General features: G+C 44.9%; 1 protein-coding gene across 1 annotated transcript in view; it reads left to right on the top strand.

Moving 5' to 3' along the window:
- The window catches only part of PMEPA1 (prostate transmembrane protein, androgen induced 1), a 172,814-nt gene extending 159,761 nt beyond the window's left edge, over nt 1-13,053 (top strand). Inside the window, exon 5 of the transcript XR_010026429.1 lies at nt 13,041-13,053. The gene's annotated coding sequence lies outside the window, so the exon portion shown is untranslated. The remainder of the gene's footprint in view (nt 1-13,040) is intronic.
- The last annotated feature ends 2,885 nt before the right edge of the window (nt 13,054-15,938 follow it).

Here is a 15,938-nt window from a genome sequence, read left to right as displayed (position 1 = left end):
AATCCAAACCATGTGGCCAACCATGTAACTGAGCCGATTGCAAACCCAGAAAGAAAGCAGAAACAAAAAGCCCTAGTAATGCAGCGGGATTTTTTTAAAATGTAGAGAAGCTCAAAGAAGTGATGTCTAACCCCTATTTCTGAAAACCTAAAGGTTGGTTGTAATTCAGTTCTGTCTCTCTTCCTGGATGAAACACAGAGGTCCCTGAGTGGACAGAGAGCAGAAGTATGAGAAATATGACATTCTTTATATTAGCAAAGAAAAAGCAGGAGATTAATTTTAGGTGGTGCAGTAGGTTACCAAAAAAGCCAATTAAAGCCAAATTATGTGGTATTATCTAGTTGTTGGAGGGTATGCAAGCCTCAGAATGTAAAGTCTACTCTTTAGGTGGTAGAAAATCATCTTCCTTTGGTGAATTAACATAGAAAGGAGATATTGATCATTATTGCTTTAGAAGTAACTTGAGGCCTGTGATTTAGTTCTCATTAAAGTGAGACTCCTTTTGTAGTTTAATTATTTTTGAGAGGAATTTATTCATTCTGGTTAATGTCTTTACAGCCAGCTCATTTCTTTTCTAAGATATGGTATGTAAAGAGTGCAGAAACCAGATTTACAATGCAATCCTACAGCTATCGTATGCACACTTACCTAGGAGTAAGCCCCATTGGAGTCAATGGGACTTACTTCTGAGTAGATGTATAATTGTAGTATTTGTGTCTTTTTATAAAAAGAAAATATGGCGGTTTGAGAAACACCGGCAGAGTTTATAGATATCTTTTACCAGACTAATTTGTTAGTGAAAATGTGAGAATAAAGCAAAATGTTGAATTTCAGAGAGCTGCTCTTGAGGCAAAAATTATGATCACATTTTTTTTTGATAGTGCACTGTGACAGGTTGAATAGCTTAATTAGCACATCAAAGGCTCTGCCTTGTATTTCACTCTGTGCATTTTAAAGAAAAAGCCCCCCCAGAGAAGAGCAGCGGTGTGCAGTTCAGTCTGATCTTACATCAGCACTATCAATTTGGTCCAGCAAAATATACCTTTTGAATTTTGCAATGTCATTGATGACTGTCCCACTTTTTAAAAAATGATGACAATATTATTGATTTGAATCTCCATCAAAGGATGCCATTTTAGCAAATTATTTCAGCACAGGGGTGGGGTGGTGGTCAGTGGAGGGGGAATTATCAGTGAAGTTTAGGAAAAAAGGAGGTTAAGGGGAGACATAATGGAGGTGTACAAAATTATGCACGGTGTGGAGAATGTAGATAGGGAGACCTTTTTCTCCATCTCTCATAATAGTAAATCCCGGGGTCATCCCATGAAGCTGATTTGTGGGAGATTCAGGACAAATAAAAGGAAGGACTTCTTCACACAGCACATAGTTAAACTATGGAACTCACTACCACAAGATGTAGTGATGGCCACCAATTAGGATGCCTTTAAAAGGGGGTTGGATAAATTCCTGGAGGAGAAGGCTATCCATGGCTACTAGCCCTGGTGGTTGTGTGCTACCTTCAGTATCCAAGGCAGTAAGCCTGTGTGCACCAGTTGCTGGGGAACATGGGTGGGAGGTTGCTGTTGCACTCGTGTCCTGCTTGTGGCTTTCCTATGGGCAGCTGGTCAGCCACTGTGTGAACAGAGTGCTGGACTAGATGGACCCTTGGTCTGATCCAGCAGGGCTCTTCTTATGTTCTTAATACACTCAAGATGTACAGAGTAATCCTATGGAGGTTGGTGCAGGTGGGAACGAGCCAGTCAAGGCTGAAGTTTTGGTGTGTGTGTGTGGGCGGGCTTTGTGCCTTTCCTTTTTGCTCATTCGTTTTCATTTTTTTAAATTTTGTTTCCCACTCACTGGTTCCAATGGGCTGGAAAAATAACTCAAGAGCAGGCATAGTTTCCTCCCCTCCATTGTGTGGGGGAGGACATGTCCAAGGAACAGGAGGGCCTTGCAGCTGGTGGATCCATCCGTAAGAACGTAAGATGAGTCCTGCTGGATCAGACCAAATGTCCATCAAGTCCAGCATTAGGGTGACCATATGAAAAGGAGGACAGGGCTCCTGCATCTTTAACAGTTGCACAGGAAAGGAAATTTCAGCAGCTGTCATTTGTATATATGGAGAACCTGGTGAAATTCCCTCTTCATCACAACAGTTAAAGGTACAGGAGCTATACTAGAGTGACCAGATTTAAAAGAGGGCAGGGCACTGCAGCTTTAACTGCTGTGATGAAGAGGAAATTCCCCCAGGTTCTCCATATATACAAATGACACCTGCTGAAATTCCCTTTTCAATACAATGGTTAAAGATACAGGAGCCCTGTCCTCCTTTTCATATGGTCACCCTACCAGCATTCTGTTCACACAGTGGCCACAGTGGAAACCCGTCCCTGAGACACACTCCCAGAATGCCCTTTTTCCTCCCCTTATCACCTGTAGAGCACCGCCTGTGGGGCAGCCAAACAAGTGAAACTTTCCACCACTGATCAAGGGCGGACTTCTGCCACAAATCCCCACCCCCTCTGAAGAGGTCTGCAGGATCCTGTGGCCAGTGAAGCACCCTCCCACAAACCATTGGACTGTATACTAAACCAGTGGAGGCCAGTGGAGCCAATGTCAGTGGGGCAGTGAATACGTTCCAGGTTTCAGCCAGAACCAGTAAGAACTCTGAAGAAACTATCCAAAGTGTGAAGTGCCTTGGACAGCTCCATTAGAGTTCTGGCTGAAACCCGGAGCAGATTTTCCGCCCCACGGACATCAGAGCCACCAGCATCTACTTGACGAAATTGCAAAAGAAAGAAGGGAAGGTGTGCTTATAGACTCCACCTCTGACAGAGCTCACCCTAGATTCTGAGGCTCTACTTTACCAGATACATTTACTGGAGCAGAACACAAAATGGGAGATATTGCTTTTTAATCACTGTTGTGATTAAATAGTTGGGGTGCATGCAAAAGAAAAAAAAAGGTACCACTATTTCAAAAACCAGGATTCCTGCTGGAAAAGAAAAGGAGTGGAACCTAAGGCATATTGCAATGTTGTAATAAGGACAAAGCAAAATAAATGTAATCCACTCATCCTGAATTTTACAAATCTGATTTTAGGGTGAAATAGAACATAATGTATTATTTGTTTTTTTAAAAAAATGAGTATATTTGACTTTGGGTTTCTCTAAATGAACATTTTATAACACGCTTGTAACTGGCCACTCATGGAAGTTTGGAGGGTCGATTTCATGATGTTGTCAACAAACAGGTTGTCTCCCCACCACCATCCCATTTTCAGGAAGTTCAGGGATAAGCTTTCTGTTGGTTTGTGCTAGTAGTTCCCTGTGTGTCTAGTCAGAAGTAAGTCCCATTGTGTTCAATGGGGCTTGCTCCTAAGTAAGTGTGCTGAGGGTTGCAGACCTACAGCAGATGAAAACAAGGCTCCCCCACCCCCCGGCCGCACATGCCTTTGCATACATGCCAGGGAGAGAGGTGCTCCCTCAATTCAAATATGTCTGGCATTTAAAGGAGCCCTGGGAAACAGCAGGATCTTCCTCCTTGCCAGCCTTTTCCTCCCGTGTAATTCAGCCCATATCTATCACGCCACAGAAGCAGGAAGCACAACAGCCCCAAGTAAACAATGTGATTTCCCTTAATGTAGAGACCTTCAAAGACTTCCATAATGTAGGTGTGGCACGAAGATGTACTGCCCAAGTTTCTGGTGTTATGAGAGGGGGATATCTTAAAAATCTCTATCATGTCTCCCCCGTCTTCCCACCAGTTAGACTCTAAATTAATATATGGAATTGAGTAAGATAATTGAGTTGAATTCAAACATAATTATGGTTAGAATAGATCCATTGAATTCACTGAGATTTAGGGCTAATGTCCCATTGATTTCAGTGGATTTACTCGAAGCATGATTAAGTCTGGATCCAACCCATTGTTTATAGCACAGATGTATAAATGGTACCTGGATACATAACAGCCCTTTAATATTAGTTCCTATGAATCATGCTCTTTTCAACTCAAACTTTGCTGAAGGTATGGATTTAAAAATACCCCCAGACACACAATCAACAACACCCTTACTGACCAGACAGCTTGTAACAACATATGGTCTAGGTAAATTAATTATTACTATTACTGAATGTCTCCTTATTTTTAACTGGTGCATCAAAATAAAGTAGAAATTATGGCACCAATGAGGGATTTCCCCCCAAAGTAAATAACTCCACAAAAAGGATGTTGTTTAGGTTCATAGAAGGGAAAGAAAAGGTGACATATTTGTTAAAGTTGTGTTTGCCTATTTACCTTTAAGCGCGAATAAGGAATCACAAGCGTATAAATGCCCCGTGTAAAAAAAGCTCGTCAACTCAGCAGGGCCAGCCCAAGACGTTTTGCTGCCCGAGGCAAATGACAAGAAATTCCATGTACAAATGCTGAGAGAAATGGCAAATAATCTTCCTTCAGGGCTGATGGGATAGCAATAGCCACAAGAGCCAATGGTAGCAGGCTAGTTTTGGGGGTACAGGACAGAGCACACAGAGTTCTGTCCTCCAAGAGAGGGAAATGCCTTGCTGGGGGCGGTGGGGAGCTTAGGAGGAAAGGTTTGGGCTGCTGCTGCCCCCCAGTATCTGTCGCCTGAGGCAGTTGTCTCATCCTGCCTAATGGTAGGGCCGGCCCTGGAACTCAGGTTGACCAGGCTCCTGTTTTTTGTAAATAAAATCTTTATGATTTTGGTTTGCCTGTGTTGTACTTCGGCCTATCCAATTAGTACACGAGTCCCTTTCCCATGTAGCTGTTTACTCACATGGCGCCGTCCCCCAATCTATGTGTTTATACTCCGCACAGAATGTCGCAACCTTGATTTGATCCTCTGGGTATTATTTCGTTATAAATATTTAACAGTAACACTTATGTACCTGTTTATGCATGCAACCATGCTTGCAAATTTTTGTTGACAGAGCAGAGGCAGTAATTCCAATGTTTTATTTACCTTAATAAGGGGGGGGGGTTCCATTCCCTCTTAATTAGAGCCCTGCTGTTCGCACTCTAACTGCATGCAAGCAGAGATCTGAAAAGGAAGAAGGGAGGGGGACAGAAGAGACCTTCAGATCTGTTGCCCAGGATTGGGGCTGCTGGTGAAGAGTTAATTTGCCATTCACATTGCATAACAGACAGCACATGGCAGCTTGTTTCCAAATTCTTTTATCAAAGACACATGCATACACACACACACACACACACACACACACACTGGTACGACTTTAATTTTCCATTACTTGTTTTATGAAATATGATCCTTGTTGAAATAAAAACGCTATTTGGTTTTGTAGCAGGTGTATAAGAAATCAATTTGCTATTTGCAAATGAGGGGAGATTAGCCAAGAGGAAAACAAGAAAGTGGGATCAGACAGGGTTGGAGGAAGAACAGGATACAAACAGCATAAACCTTTTTAGCGCCATGTTCAGACTTCCCTCTTCTCTTAGGCATTTGGCAGCACACAATGTATTTGGATTCGGGTCCTAGATTTGGATTCAGATTCGGGTCCTAGATTTGTCTTAAGGTTGATTATTTAAAATTGGTTTTAAATATCTGTTGAGCATAAAAACATATTGATATGTTTTATATAAACAAACAAACAAACAAACAAACAGGTTCACATTTTCTGTAATGTATTTTATAACATTATTTAAACCTTTGTAAACTGCCTAGAGAGTTTTGACTATGAGGAGATACAGAAGTGAAATAAATAAATAAATAAATAAATATTATTATAAATAAATTTATAAAATTATACAACTATAAATTATAATTATAAATGATAATAAATTATAAATAAATACGTGCGTTCGGCCAGTGTGGAAAGGGACTCTGCACGCATACTGATGTATGCACATTCATCTCACCTACATTTGACAGGGACAGAACCCTAGTTCACATGGAGGAGCTCTATGGGGGTACATAGAATCATAGAATAGTAGAGTTGGAAGGGGCCTACAAGGCCATCGAGTCCAACCCCCTGCTCAATGCAGGAATCCACCCTACAGCATCCCTGGCAGATGGTTGTCCAGCTGCCTCTTGAAGGCCTCTAGTGTGGGAGAGCCCACAGCCTCCCTAGGTAACTGGTTCCATTGTCGTACTGCTCTAACAGTCAGGAAGTTTTTCCTGACGTCCAGCTGGAATCTGGCTTCCTTTAACATTAGTGGGTACATTCTCGACCCACGCATTCTAGAGTCGGGGAATGACCACTGAGAAGGTCCTCTCCTTCGTAGATCCACAACGTTCTCCTACCGATGGAACAACGTGATTTGACAATCTTAATGGATGGGCCGGTTGGTATGGGTGGAGGCACTTCTTCAGGTATTTGGGTCCCAAGTCACTTACAGTTTTAAAGGTAAGCATCAGGAGCTTGGATTGGGCTCAGAAGCAATGGGAGAGGCCGAGAGCTCAGTGGCCAAACACATGTTTTGCATGCAGAAGGTCCCAAGTTCGATCCCTGGCATCTCCAGTTAGGGATGGAAAACTCCTGCCTGAAACCTTGGCGATCTGCTGCTTGTCATTGTGATCAATACTGGGCTAGGTGAACCAATGGTCTGACTCAGCATGTGGCAGCTTCCTATATTTCTGTGTTCCAATTAGGTAGAACTGCATTGCTGACTGCAGAGCGAGGCCCGTTCAGTACATCCTTCTGTCTCCAACAGCGGGCAATTCTTGGGATGAATAAATGTGAAGGAGCTGAAGATTTAGCCAGACAAGACACAAATTGTTTGGGTGGGAATTTTTTGCTGACCTACTGTAGATAGAAGGATTCCACTCATGTGGGGCAGGGTTGCACTCCCCTTTCAGAACCAAGTTCATAGCTTGGGGGTCATTCTGGACTCATCACTCACTGTCTGTGGAAGCACAGGTGGCAGCAGTAGCCAGGTGTGCCTTTTGCCAACCTAGGTTGGTTCGTCAGCTGGACCCAATCCAGGGAAAGTGGGTCTGGCCTCCAGGCCCCGCCCAAGGCATGTTGCCAACTCAAGCGAGTCGCCACTGTCACCCCACTTCTTCGTCTTCTTCTGGCGGTGGCCACCACCTCCCATCCAGCCTCCTACCTAACCTGCTTTGCCACTCACCTGGCCAGCCAGCTAACCCAGCTGGCTGCTCCCACCTATCTGTTTGATTGTCTCCTGCCTCCCCTCCCACCCAACCTGCTTGGCTGGCCAGCTGACCAGCCAGCCAATGTGAATATTGCAAGAAGCCCGCTGGATTATTGCAAGTGGTCCCGGACTATCTTCCAGGCATCCCGTGGTGGGAGTGGCTGCCAGGCGAGAGTGGCAGTTAGGCCGGCAGGCACATGAGAGCAGGCTGGTGGACGTGGCCACCTGGGTTGGCAGGCCAGCCAAGCAGATTGGAAGCAAGGGTGGGAGGTGAGTGGGCGGGGAGGCAGGCAGGTTGCAGCAAGCTGGGTTGGCAGGCAGGAGCAGCAGCTCCAAGGCACATGGGGCAGAGGCAGGCAGGAGCGAGTGAGCAAATGGCTAGGTGGGAGGAAGCAAGTGAGCAAGCGGCGAGCTGGCTGGCTAAGGAGGTGGCCAGCAGCACCGAGAAGCAGCATGGCCTTTGAAGGGAGAGAGTGGCGCAATTCAGCGCACTTCCCATTCTGCTGCCTGAGGCACCTGCATCAGGCTGCTTCATGATAGGGCCAGCCCTAAGTTACATTCAGACTGGACTACCGTAATGCCTTTGTGTGGCTGCCTTAGAAGATGATGGGGGAACTTCAGCTGGTATGGAATGAAGTTACTTGTGCCCTTTACGGAGCCATCTGTCAGGGATGCTTTAAGGTGGATTCCTGCATTGAGCAGGGGGTTGGAGTGGTGGCCTTATAGGCCCCTTCCAACTCTACTATTCTATAACTCTATGACAGTCAGATCATATTACAGCACTCCTGTACCTGCTGTACTGGTTGCTAGTACATTTGCAGACCCAATGCCAAGTGCTGGTTTTGACCTTTAAAGCCCTAAATGGTTTCCATCCAGGTTACCTGAATGTCTACCTACACCAGGCCCCCTTCTATATGACAACGGCATTGCTCCTCATTAAATATAAGCCCAAATTTTCGTTAATCCGAATCTAGGTAAAGAGCATTGCACTGCAGCAGCGACACCTATTTATTTCCTGATTTTTTTATAGAGCAATTATTAATGCGCATATGCACACATACGCACACTCACACATACAAGGCTATGGATTATAGACGAGGCAAGCTATAAATTTAATCTGCGGAGCTCCGCAGATTCATAGAAGAGGAAATGCGAGTGGGGAAAGGAACAAGGCAGCAGAGGAGGATGCGAGCAGGGGACTGAACACGTCTCCTGTCTCTCGCTGCTCATTCACCCCACTTTGTTTTCATTTTGAAATCTCCATCTTAATGCAACATGAAAATGGCGGGAAGGAACGAGGCAGCCAGAGGACGCGATAGGTGGAAAGCTGGGGAATCAACCAATCACTTTGTCCTACCCTCAAAACTCTGCCCACATGTCAAAATGTGATTTAATCCCCCAATGACACATAGTCATAACACGGTGCAAACTCGGACGTGATCCAAAAGTCGCGGTAAATCGCAAATGCAAATATGCACACTATCGGGGTAAAAACCTGGCACTACGGCAAATGGACGGCTGCGTCATGTGTCCTGAAACACGAATATGCGCATTTAGGTCGAAGTAAACAAGCTGTATAGACAAGCCCCTGTTTAGTGCAGAAGAGGCGTCAGAAAACCTGGCTTCTGCAGAATGTCACTGTCATCATTTATTTATTTATTTTTATTATTTATTTATTACATTTTTATACCGCCCAATAGCCGAAGCTCTCTGGGCGGTTCACATCATCATCATCATCATCAATAACAACAACAACAACACATTTTGTGGCCTAGGGGATGATTACTTTTGGAGCCACAACTCCACCATACAAATCTTGTTATGGGCTTCAGCAAGATGTTGAGTAATGTGCAGGGTGGAGATAAGCTTATAAAGTAACTGTGTCTTGCAGGAGGAAACAGCGCCCTGCCTGTCCAGCCGGCTGTCGCTCCAATTCCAGCCCATGACGGACAACCTGGGGCGGTTCCAAAACCATTTAGCAGAGCTGTGGAGGCTGGCCAGGAGGTAAGAGATGCTCACACGGACGGGATTGCACTGAGGACTAGATCTAATGGGCTTAAGTTACAAGAGGAGAAGGGTGGCTTTTGGTTGAACAAGGAGAGGTGGGTAAGAAATAAATTATTATTATTATTATTATTATTATTATTATTATTATTATTATTATTATTATTCACCAAGAGAAACATCTTAATGGCCTTCCTTCTGGCCTTGATTCCTCCTCTGGCTCAGAAGAGGTTACATAGAGGGAGGAGGCTTTATCCAGTAACTTGCCATCTGGGAATGTCAAGAGAACACAGCTTGACCAGACACTTCAGACTCTGAGGGCACCGCTCCGATGCAGTCCTCCGTGCTGTAGGAGCTAGTGGCCTGCAGAATCAAACAATGGCCCATTAAGAAGCCGTGAGCTCCTAAGAGGAGGGGAAGATAACAGCAAAAACCAGCAGTAAATGGCCCTGACATCTCCTTGCCCCATAAATCTCACAGGAGCTTTGGGTTTGTATTTAAAATGCTTCCTTTAAAAAATAAATAAAAGTAAGAGGAAGGGTGTGCCACGTGGCTATCTGTCCCACTTTACAGAAGACAGTCCTCTGTTTCAAGGGCTGTCAGAGGACAATCCTTTATTTATTTATTTATTTATTAAAACATTTGTATCCCGCCCTATATCACTAGGAACTCAGGGTGGCGTACAGATAAAATTATACAACAATATAAAACAATAAATATACACAGCTAAAAGCAAACCACTAATCAAGCTAAAACCAGTTTAGAATTTAAAAGCAGTAAAACCAATTAAAACAGTTAAAACAATGTGCACGCTTGGTGAATTTAGCCACCAAAGGCTTTGTTAAAAAGCCATGTCAGCATTGGCGCCAGTCGGGCCTCTAAGGGGAGGGCGTTTCACAGCCAGGGTGCCGCAACAGAGAAAGCCCTCTCCCATTTCCCACCCTAGTGTATGTCTTGTAGGACGTGTAGGATGCTGAGAAGGGCTCCTCCAACAGATCTCAAGTCTCAGGAAGGCATATATAGGGAGAGGCGCTCTCTCAAGTATCGAGGTCCCAAGCCATTTAGGGCTTTAAATGTCATTACCAACACCTTGAATTCCAACCGGAAGCGTATAGGCAGCCAGTGCAGTTCTTTTAAGACCAGGGTTATATGGTCTTTGTGGGATGTACCAGTCAGCAGCCTAGCTGCTGCATTTTGCACTAGCTGAAACTTCTGAAACATGTGGCCGCTTGAAAGCTCCTGAATCCAAAATGTAACACTTACTCCATTTTGAAACCAGCGTCATTGTCAGCTGGCAACCAGTCACTCTCAGTTCAGCTATAAAAAGCATGGTGAGGATCTGGAAGCAGGGTCATAGGCCAAATTCAGAGCCTCATGCAGTAGTAAAACTCTGCAATTATAGAAAGCCTATAAACACCGATTCTTGTGTTTCACCCAAAGGAAGCAAGTGTCACTTTTTTGCTATGGGTTCATGAACCAGCCTTTTTGCCAGCCGTTTTTCTAGCTTCGGGAGTTGGGGTGAGGACAGATGGGATGAGGACAATGTGGGAATTCGAGTCAGACAATTGTATTTAAGCATTTTTCTCCCTCTCTCAAAATACTAGAACCCGGGGTCATCCCATGAAGCTGATTGGTGGGAGATCCAGGACAAATAAGAGGAAGGACTTCTCCACACAGTGCATAGTTAAATTATTTAACTCAGTACTACAAGTTGTAGTGACGGCCACCAATTTGGGTGGCTTTAAAAGGGGGTTGGATAAATTTCTGGAGGCAAAGGCTAACAATGGCTACTAGCCCAGATAGTTGTGTGCTATCTCCAGTATTCGAGTTAGTAAGCCTGTGTGCACCAGTTGCTGGGGAACATGGGTGGGAGGGTGCTGTTGCACCAAGTCCTGCTTTGTTGGTCCCTGGCTGATGGCTGGTTGGCCACTGTGTGAACAGAGTGCTGGACTAGATGGACCCTTGGTCTGATCCAGCACGGATGGACCATGCTTATGTTCTTATGTTCTCAAGTTGAAAAAGTGGTAGGATATTGACATTGGGGCTTTCTAAACATTTGCCCCACAATGGCTGCACAGTGGCACTTTGTCAGTTATATGATGCAGCCGCTGACTCTAAGCCACTGTGGGGCTTTTCCTGAAGCTGCGCTGTAAAAAAAAGTCAGGGACTAACTTTCCCCTTGGAAACGAGGTCACAACAGTCCTTCTGCTGTGTGACCTCGATCTGTCATTGATCTGGGGGTGTTCTGGGGTGGATGGCAACCAGTGATTGATTGCTGAAAGCTGGAGAAAGGGCAGGGGGAAGACTCTAGTATCCAGATGATCACCGGAAACCCACACACTCCCTCCTGGCTTGGGGATTTCCTGGCCTCACCCCACAGCAGTGATACTGCGGGATTTCAGGGGGAATGAGCTGCACAGCAGCGTCGGTAAAACAGGTCCATCATTACTTTTGGTACACAGTGGCCCAGTTTGCACAACACGCTGGACTCACCATGGGTTATTTAACCCACAGTGAGCTGCAGTGCGTGCCAAGCGCCATTTTGAATATGCAACCCCCCTATGGGGGTTGCACCATGTTGTCCTAACCCGGCCATTGAGGGCATTATGTGAGGGTTGCATATTCAGAACAGTGCCCAGCACACACCATAGCTCATCATGAGTTAAAGACCCCACAGTGAACCCAGCGTATCCTGGGAACCAGATCAAGAATTGCTTTTCTCACATGATTGCCCCTGATAGTTTGGGTTTTGCGGGTTTCTCAAGCCCCTGCAAAACCCGTGAACGGAGATGCTAGTGGAATAGTTGTGTACACAACCAGGGAAAGATCTCTGTTGGACCACCATCAATTTAAGGAACTAAATCTTCAGCTTTGCTGTCATTAATTCTTCTTTAATGGAGTGGCGCATACCACGGGCACATGGTGGATTCAGAACAGATGAGCCTCACAGCCTGGGCACGGCCGGCTATGTCGCCAAAGTGTGAAACCCACACCTTCCATCTTTGGATTGCTGTTTCAGACATCTCCCTCTGCTGATATTAAACGCTTGGATCGTTTATAAGCTTTAATGGTCTTTGCCACTGACACTGTGATGGCTTTGGGTATATTTACGTTATAACATCTGCTGAATGATTCATGGAAGATTTTCTACTTATTCAGACACTTCATGGCATGAGATCATGCTTTTGCTCCATTGGTTTCTTTACTTTTCCATTGGATGCATGCCCAGTCATTGCAGGCAACAGCGTGTGTGTGTGTGTGTGTGTGTGTCTGTCTGTCTGTGTCTGTCTGTGTCTGTCTGTCTGTGTGTGAAAGATGCTGATGGAGGGATATGAGGAAGGACACAAGCAATTAAAATACTCTTGTCCGTTTTACTCTCCCCCTCGCTTCTGAGCTGTAGGAAGTTCCGTGTTCTTCTGGCCTGTTTTTTGCTGATGCATTTCCTCTGTTTTGGAAATGTGTAAGCAGTCACCCTACCTAGCAGAGGCCACAAATTATCATCATCATCATCATCATCACCATCATCATCATCTGCATTTCTATAAAGACCAACTAAGAAAGAGATCTTGGGGTTCTGGTGGACAGCTTGATGAAAATGTCCACCCAGTGTGTGGCCACTGTAAAAAAGGCAAACTCCATGTTAAGAACAATTAGAAAAGGAATTGAGAATAAAACTGCCAGTATCATACTGCCTTTATACAAATCTATGGTGCGACCACACTTAGAATACCGTGTACAGTTCTGGTCACCACGCCTAAAAAAGGATATTATAGAGCTGGAAAAAGTGCAGAAAAGGGCAGCTAAAACGATTAAGGGGGTGGAGCATCTCCCCTATGAGGGAAGGTTACATCAACTGGGATTGTTTAGCTTGGAAAAAAGGAGGCTAAGGGGAGACATGACAGAGGTGTACAGAATTATGCAAGGTGTGGAGAATGCGGATAGGGAGACATCTTTCTCCATTATTAGATTGTAAGCCTATGCGGCAGGGTCTTGCGATTTACTGTTTTACTCTGTACAGCACCATGTACATTGATGGTGCTATATAAATAAATAATAATAATAATAATCTCCCATAATACTAGAACTCGGGGTCATCTCATGAAGCTGATTCAGGACAGATAAAAGGAAGGACTTTTTCACACAGCGCATAGTTAAACTATGGAATTTGCTGCCACAAGATGTAGTGATGGTCACCAGTTTGGATGGCTTTAAAAGGGGGTTGGATAAATTCCCAGAGGGGAAGGCTATCAATGGCTCCTAGTCCTTCCCGGTGCAGTTTGGAGGAAAAGGTGGAGGTATTTAGTCTTGGATGACTGGTGTTTAGTGTTTAGTCTCTGCTTTCGAAATAGCCGGGACCAAAACTGAGAAGCAGGAAGTAGTTTAAAGATGTTACTGTTGGCCGCGTGGCTGCTCCTAGCAAGTTCCAAAGGCCATCTGTTGACTAGCATATTTATTTGTTCTTACAGAGGAGAGATTGTAAAGAGTTTAATCAGGCAATCAAAGCAATTCTCTTTTGCCGAACAAATATTTGCAGGCTTTTTGGAATGAAGACCCTTTCAAAGCTGGAATAAAAACCTATGAGATACCTGGCCCAGGGGTTGGTTGGGAGGCACGGTGATAACGGGAAAGCCACAGTTATTATGGGAAAACCGTCCCATAACAATCATAATAGTAACTAGCCTATCAGGGAGGGAATATTTGAAAGTCTTATCACCCCTTGAAGGAAAACACTCAGAGAATACCCACATTCTCATTACCACTCTTATACTTCATTCATCTCTCCAGTGATGCAGCTAAGGCTGTGCCTTGGGGTCAGGCCAGGGCCCTGCTGCCCTGGATGGGCCCAATTGACTCGTCAGAGAGCAGCAGATGATGGAAACAAGTCAGCACCTTGGCTGGCATAGTGTTTTGCCAATTGTTTTGTCAGTAGACAGTGGGGCTGTGCTGTTCACACAACACGCTAACCCACACTCAGCGGCTGAGTGTGGATTGTTGTTGAACCGTGGGTTGTTTGTTGAAACACGAATTAGCATGTTATCTGTACCCAGAACATTTCCCGAAGGGTGGCTTGTCAACCATGCAACGTGGCTTATGTTTTCCTCAAACAAGCCACTTTGAGAACCCATGGTTTGTTGTTGGGTTGTTCAGGATGATTAACAAGCCACCCTGCTGAAAATGTCCTGGGTTCAGACAACACTCTAACCCACAGTTCAACCACTGAGTGCGGGTTAGCATGTTGTCTGACTCTGAATAGCCCCAATGGTTCTTCTTGGATATTCAAAGGCAAAGAACACGCCAGTGGGTAAAAGAAATAATTTTATTTAGCTAAATCAGGTTAATAAAGCAAGACAAGACAAGACAACACATTCAAAGCATAACAAATACATTCCTTCAGTCACTGGAAATCTTGTATTCTTATCTTAAAATCAGCAAATCTGATAAGAGTGGTGATGAAAAGCTTCAAAGGCCTGGCCCATGATACCTGTTGACTCAGCCCAAGCAGAGGTGCTGGATTGGGAGGGCTCCCAGGGAAACATATACTATCTCCTTGATCCCTCCTCTTCTGGACATAATCCAACATTACAGACTGGAGGAACACCAGCCTTAGAATGGGCACTAGACATTGTCCTCCCCACTGTGGTGAGAGGTGTTGTATTCCTAAGAACATAAGAAGAGCCCTGCTGGATCATACCAAGGTTCCATCTAGTCCAGCATTCTGTTCACACAGTGGCCAACCGGCTGTTGACCAGGAACCCACAAGCAGGACACAGGTGCAACAGCACCCTCCTGCCCACATTCCCCACCAACTGATGTATATAGGGTTACTATTTAAATCATAGTTATTATTTCTAAATTTGCATTTATAAATATACATTAGTATATGCAAATGTTATGAAATTCAGCCCCCTGTGCCCTTCTCTCTCTGGATGATGCATTTCCTCTTTTTGGACAATGTGTAAATGGCCAGCCTAGCTTAAAATTACCTAGATCTACCACGGCATCTATCGTTCTTATTCTCATTCACTCAGTTATTGAGCTGGTGATCAGAACATAGGAATCTGCCTTGTATCAAGTCAAACTATTTGCCCATCTCACTCAGGATTCTCTACTCCAAAGGTGGGGAACCTTTGGCAACCCGAGATCTGTATTTCCTTGTGGCTAACCTTTTGGGGACCGCATGCTCTTAACTTCCTTGTGGGGTAATGGGGCCAGAAGAGCTGCTTAAGCTTAGTCAGAAGGTCTAACTCTGCCAACCTTTTGTTAGGGAAACGACAGGTGATGAGTTTCCATGGGAACTGGTGGTCAGACAATTCCTTCTTGATAGATGTGATTTTGAATTGGGAAAAACTGATGAGGGAAGGGGGCAGTTGCAGGCTCCAGGATTTGGAGGGTCCTTGAGCAAGAAACCCTCAATACCCCCCTCTCTCAGTGAATTTATCTTCTCACAACCATTTTTGTCCCCAGCTGCTATTTCTCTTTGTCCTTGTTTTCATCATTGCTACCATTTGCTTGCAGAGAGGTAGTGAGCAAGTAGACAGTGGCATTTTCTGCTGCTCCTTTCATCACCACCATCGTCTGGGCCAGAGCAAGAGGGAAGTGAACAAGCAGGTTACAGTGGTGAAGAAGAGGAGCAACTACAGAGGACTCTTACCAGTGGGACCCTGCTGGGTTGCGGGTCCAGGCATGCTTACACTTGACACCGGCCCTGGAAGTGGGCAGGCTTTCCCCCTACCCAGCTAAGGCTGTTGTTGTCTAGGTGTCAGCGTTTGAAATGAATAGCAGACACAGAGCTCCATCAG

The sequence above is a fragment of the Elgaria multicarinata genome, chromosome 1 (genome assembly GCF_023053635.1).
Source record: "Elgaria multicarinata webbii isolate HBS135686 ecotype San Diego chromosome 1, rElgMul1.1.pri, whole genome shotgun sequence".
Taxonomy (NCBI): domain Eukaryota; kingdom Metazoa; phylum Chordata; class Lepidosauria; order Squamata; family Anguidae; genus Elgaria; species Elgaria multicarinata.
This window is presented reverse-complemented; position numbering and strand designations above follow the sequence as displayed.